We start from the raw sequence: 5,658 nt of genomic DNA on the forward strand, positions 1-5,658 counted from the left end.
CAAATCTTATCAAAAGTGAAAAAAAGATATGATCCTATCTCTAAGTGAACCTCGAGCACCCAAACTTGATATTCCTATCATTCTTGAGAAGGAAGTTCTTCCTTTGAAAGATAAAACTAATGTCTTTCCTCAAGAAGATTCCCAACCCACCCCTATGGATGTGACTATGTCTATGTCTAATAAACTTCCTAAAGGTAGACCTATACCTCCTCATCATGATGGACTTGGTCTCCTTCCTAAACCAAATATTCCTCCTTTATATGGAGCAGTTCCTCCTCCTTCCTCTTATAAAGAGAAGAGACCTTCCTCTTCTCCTATTATCCAACCTAAGAGACCACAACCTAAACACCCAAGTGATAAGGATGAGAACATTCCTCCTCCTCAATCTTCTCCACATCCTACTAAGACTAGACGAAATCATTCTGCGCATGAACGCTGATGAAAGCGTCGCCTTAGAGCTTGTGCAGCTGCTTCTCAAACTTTGCAACCCCAAAAACACCTTCAGCTAGTATTATTCCATTTTCTCCTCAGCCGAAAATTGAGCCAAAATCTCCTAAACATACAATGCATGATGATTTTGATGCTGTGCGAGTTAAGGATCCTATTTTTATAAATCTTGATGAGGATATAGATGAAAATGTTATTCATGATGAAAATTTTACTTCTCTTGCTTCTTATAGTGAATATGAATATGTTGATATTGATAACCATTTATCTATGAATTTTCTAAAGAACTTATCCTAGCTCCTAGACAAGATCAACGTGGCTTGGAACATGAACATAGCCCTTGTTTGGATCTTGTGATAGCTCCATCTACTGTGTTGGATGTTCCTCCTCTAGCGTGTTTTGTCGTGCCCAGACTTTAGGGCACAAAAACGGAACAACAAATTTTTTTTTGACGTCATGAACTCGCTATAAATCCTAATACATAACGACTGTATTTAAAGTTTTGTCTTATCTAGGAAGTAATTAACTTACTTACTAAGGTTAAGTTAAATAACCGACTCGAGCGAGTGACTTGATTGATGAAGATTAATTTGCATTGCCGATTAGTTAGCTAGCTCAATTACCTAAGACAAGTTGTCGCTAATTAAACCAAGGAATAATTGGTTACCTTAAGGTATTAAATCATTCCCAATCCATATAAGGATAATGCTATTGATTAATTGATACACCTGCGAAATTATTATATACATCCAACTGATGAGGGTTCGAATTACTACAATGTCGTTTGTCCACTAAAACCGACAATAAGCTGAGGCCAATTCCAATTTTCCCTAACTTCTTAATTTGTCGATTAAATTAAATTTGGCCCAAGCTTACCCCCAAAGGGTTTATGGTCCATAAAATTGGTTCTACACATTCCCTTTTTTTTAAATTTTCCTAATACCCCAAATATAATTAGGGAAGTCTATTGATTAATTAATTAAATTATTCGAGTTGATGTATGGTGTTTCCGATTTTGATAACCCCTTCATTCTTAAATCCTTTTTTTTTTTAAATTTCAAATCTCCTAAGGAGTAAATGGACGTATAATAATCCTATCATTAATTAACCCCATTTCATATATTAAAATCAATGTTTAAAAATTCCATAATATTTCAATTATAAACTTAACCCCAAATTTTATACCAAAATCTAGCTTTAAATTTCCAATTTAATTTCCCTTTTATATAAATATATATATATATGTATATATATATATATATATATATATATATATATATATATATCACATTATAAATTCTTAAATTCTAATCCTCATTATAAATTAAAATCAATTTAAATGTCCCCAAATCTAAATCTCCAATATGTATATAAATATATATGTATATATAAATATACATATATATATATATATATCAATATATTCATTTATATATATATACATATATATATGTATATATATATCTTCTTATAATGCTAACCCTAACCCGAAATGGGGTTAGGGTTGCATTTTTACATATTACACTTGTCTTATGTTATTTTTACCCCTTATTTTTTTTTTACATATTATACCCTAACCCGAAATGGGTTAGGGTTTTATATTAACCCTTTATCTTTGTTTTGTTTTCTTTCTCTTTTTTTTTTGTTTTGAAATGTGACTGCAGGTACGGAGGCGGAGGGTTTCATGCGGGGAGAGCGGAGGTTTTCGCAGGGGTTCGGGCGCCGCTGTGCATACGCACAGAGGCGGCAGCGCCGCCCACTGTGTGTACACACAGTGGCGGACGGCATAGCCGCCGCCCACTGTGTATACACACAGTGGCGGGCGCCGTTCACTGTGCGTAGCACAGTGGCGGCCGCGACCGCCCACTGTGTTACACACAGTGCGGTGCCCTTCGGCGCCGCCCACTGTGTGTAGCACAGTGGTTCGGCCGTGGCCGTCCACTGTGTTGCACACAGTGGCCCGCGAGACTTGCTTCCCCTTTTTTTTTTGCAACATTTTTAATAAGTTTCGTGGGTTGATAAAAATGGTATAAGATGTAGTTTTTTTTTTTATTTTTTTAATTTCCAATGTATATTATGTGTATTATATATATATATATATATATATATATATATATATAATATGCATAGTATCGTTTATGAATATGCAGATATTTTCTTCTACAGGCATCCACAGAGCATATTTTTTTGATGCAGAATATATATATATATATATATATATATATATATATATATATATATATATATATATATATATATATATATATATATATATATATATATATATATATATATATATATATATATAGGATAAAAGGGTTTATTCCGCATTATATATTATATGATTTGTAACAGAGATGCACAGGATTCAGAATACATGTTTTTGTTTCTTTTTAAATTTCGTTGTTACAGAGGTATACATATACAGGAAATCTTATATATATATATTTTCTATATATATAGGTATATATTTTCAATATATATACTTATATACATATAGAAATATATATATGACTAAATGTTGAAGTAATAGGGTTAAAACCCTTATATTGATCTGAGTTTTTTTTTTTAAACCATCTACATTCCGTTTTAGTCTTCTAACAGCATTTAGAATAGATCTATTTATTTCTTTCTTTTGTTTAAACTTGCTACAGAAATGAAATAGTTCTGGTTTTCTTTTAACAGTCATAAAATAACAAAACCTAAACTATGCAAGTAAATAGTGAGAAATAAATAAAAAAACAATACTAGTTCACTCCTTTTTTTAAAACAGTCATAAAATTACAGAATTTACACTATGCAAGTAAATAATAACCCTACTGCACTTCTTTTTTCTTTTCCTTACTAATGCAGTAAATAAACTAATGAATAGTAAATAAGGAATCCTAATGCATTTTTCTGTTACTTTTCTTTAATATTGCAGTAACTAAACATGTTACAGACCAAATTTAAATGTAGTCTTCTACAACACAATAGGCATCAAAATATAATAAAAATTTACATTACTTTCCAGAATGATAGGTTACAATAGCCCAATATAAAAATGGGTAGAATTTCTAAACAGTCATCTTTCTCTAATCTTTACACAGAAAATAAAAATTACATTTATTCAAATAGAAACAGAATCATTTTAAGTCCTATATTTACATCTGCACTTTCTCTTCTTTTTCTTTTTCTCTTTTTTTTTTGCATTTAAATAAAAATAAGAATCCTGAATAGAAGTCTGCAACACATCAATCTGCAACTCCTAATCTTTTTCCCAAGCCACCTGCAAGTAAATTTTAGGACTGTGACCATGGGATGCTCACCTCCCAGCCTAGGCTTACCAGAAGCCACCCCCGAGCTAGGAGAATCAAGGCATAGACGGGTTACAACCAAGCAATACAACATAACAATAGGGAAAACACACAACACATACACTTTCCCATCCCAAGCTACACTATCACCACATTTGTGGAGATAAATCTATGGGTGGAAGTGGACCAAGTACCGTTGGGGAGACTGCAGCCAAAAAGAATATCACAAGCCACCTCATGGCAACACAAATACTCAATCAGAATTCATCCCAACCACCTTATGCCCCCCCAAAGGCTCAAAGCCATTTCTCTCCCCTTATGACCCCCAAATGCATACACAAGGCTATGCAGCAAGGGTCACAAAGGACACCCTTGAGATCACTCTCCTTAAGGAGAGCCTCTCACCCAAGGCTGTCATGCTTCTTCCACCCCAAGATCATCCTACTCTCCCAAGAGTAGGAGATCTTGGACACTCCCAAAACAAAAACGCAAAACAGAAAAAAACATAGAAATAAAACTACACATTATTTCCTTCTACAACATTATACATACACACTTCCTTTACAAGCAAATCTTTCCTTCAACAAAACAACATAGCTAACATAAACAACATAAACAAGAGGAGATAACAACCAACCTTATTCTGCCAATAGGTATTCTAAACTTGGTTGAAGATGAGCTGCCCAATCCACACAACTTTCTGCAAATCTTGGCCACCAAATTCCTCTAAATTTTCTAAAACTGGATTTTCCTTTCAAATTTTTCCAAAAATCTCCAAAAGTGGAGAGTGGGTGATTAGCTCACTAAGCTTCCATTCTTAGCCTAAGAAGGCCTCTCTCACTCCTTCCAACCTCTTGGATAGAGTGAGTGATCTCCCATTGGGTTGGTCTTCCCTAGGTCTTACACACTCCCTAACCTAGGTGCCTAGAGAAGGGAAATGGAATGGGGAAGAGGGATTACTATCTCCAAGAAGGTTATCCTACCAAGGATGGCACTCCTATAGATGGAATTCGTCCATCTTGGGAAAACCACTTTTTTGGGTGGTTAAACAAGTCCTAAGGGAAAGACACATGGCCAATTTTGGCCTTCACCCATAGGTACCCCATGAGGCCTAATAAAAAAGCTCTAAAATTGACTCTAGGAGTTGATTTGACCTTCAGAAAGTCCACCTGAAGTTAACCTACGGGTCAACTCTGAGTTGACCTTCCTTGTGGCTCTCTAACCTAGATTTCTTGGTTCCTTCAAGGATAATTAGGGGATATAACCATTAACAAAAATAAAACCTTCAAAAAGGTGACATGACAAATTGCCAACACAACATACTACATAGGTGTCAAGTGACACTACAACATAATTCCACATCACAATAAACACATGGCAATTGTCCCTTAAACAATTTAAATATTCCAATAAATACAAATTACACTCATGCAACATTTTACATTTACGAATAAAATACAGTACATACGGGGTGTTGTCTCTCCAAATAGACAACCCCTGGTTTTACTAACGCACATTGGCCTAGGCTTGATTCTCCCTAATATTTCCATGGTCACATGGATATTTTCCTGCACATCTCAATTTAAACATTAGTACTTCCCAAATAGCCTCATATAAAATATAAAATCACATAATCAGAATACAATACATTCATTCTACAAAGACTTGACATTATGAAATATAATTTGTCACAATTCAAAGCAATTTCCTCATAATCCTCAAAATTTGATCCATCTACAATATATGCAAACATTTTCCAAACATTATATCTAATCCTGAAATTCAGATAATAACCTGCATCATCACAACATTACCCTAATCTAGAATCATATAATATTCTATAATCCACAAGGCATAGAAATGAAGCATCCACATATATCAATGTTACCAAAATCGCGGAATCATGAAAAGTTCT

This window comes from Cryptomeria japonica, chromosome 7 (assembly GCF_030272615.1).
Source record: "Cryptomeria japonica chromosome 7, Sugi_1.0, whole genome shotgun sequence".
Lineage (NCBI taxonomy): Eukaryota > Viridiplantae > Streptophyta > Pinopsida > Cupressales > Cupressaceae > Cryptomeria > Cryptomeria japonica.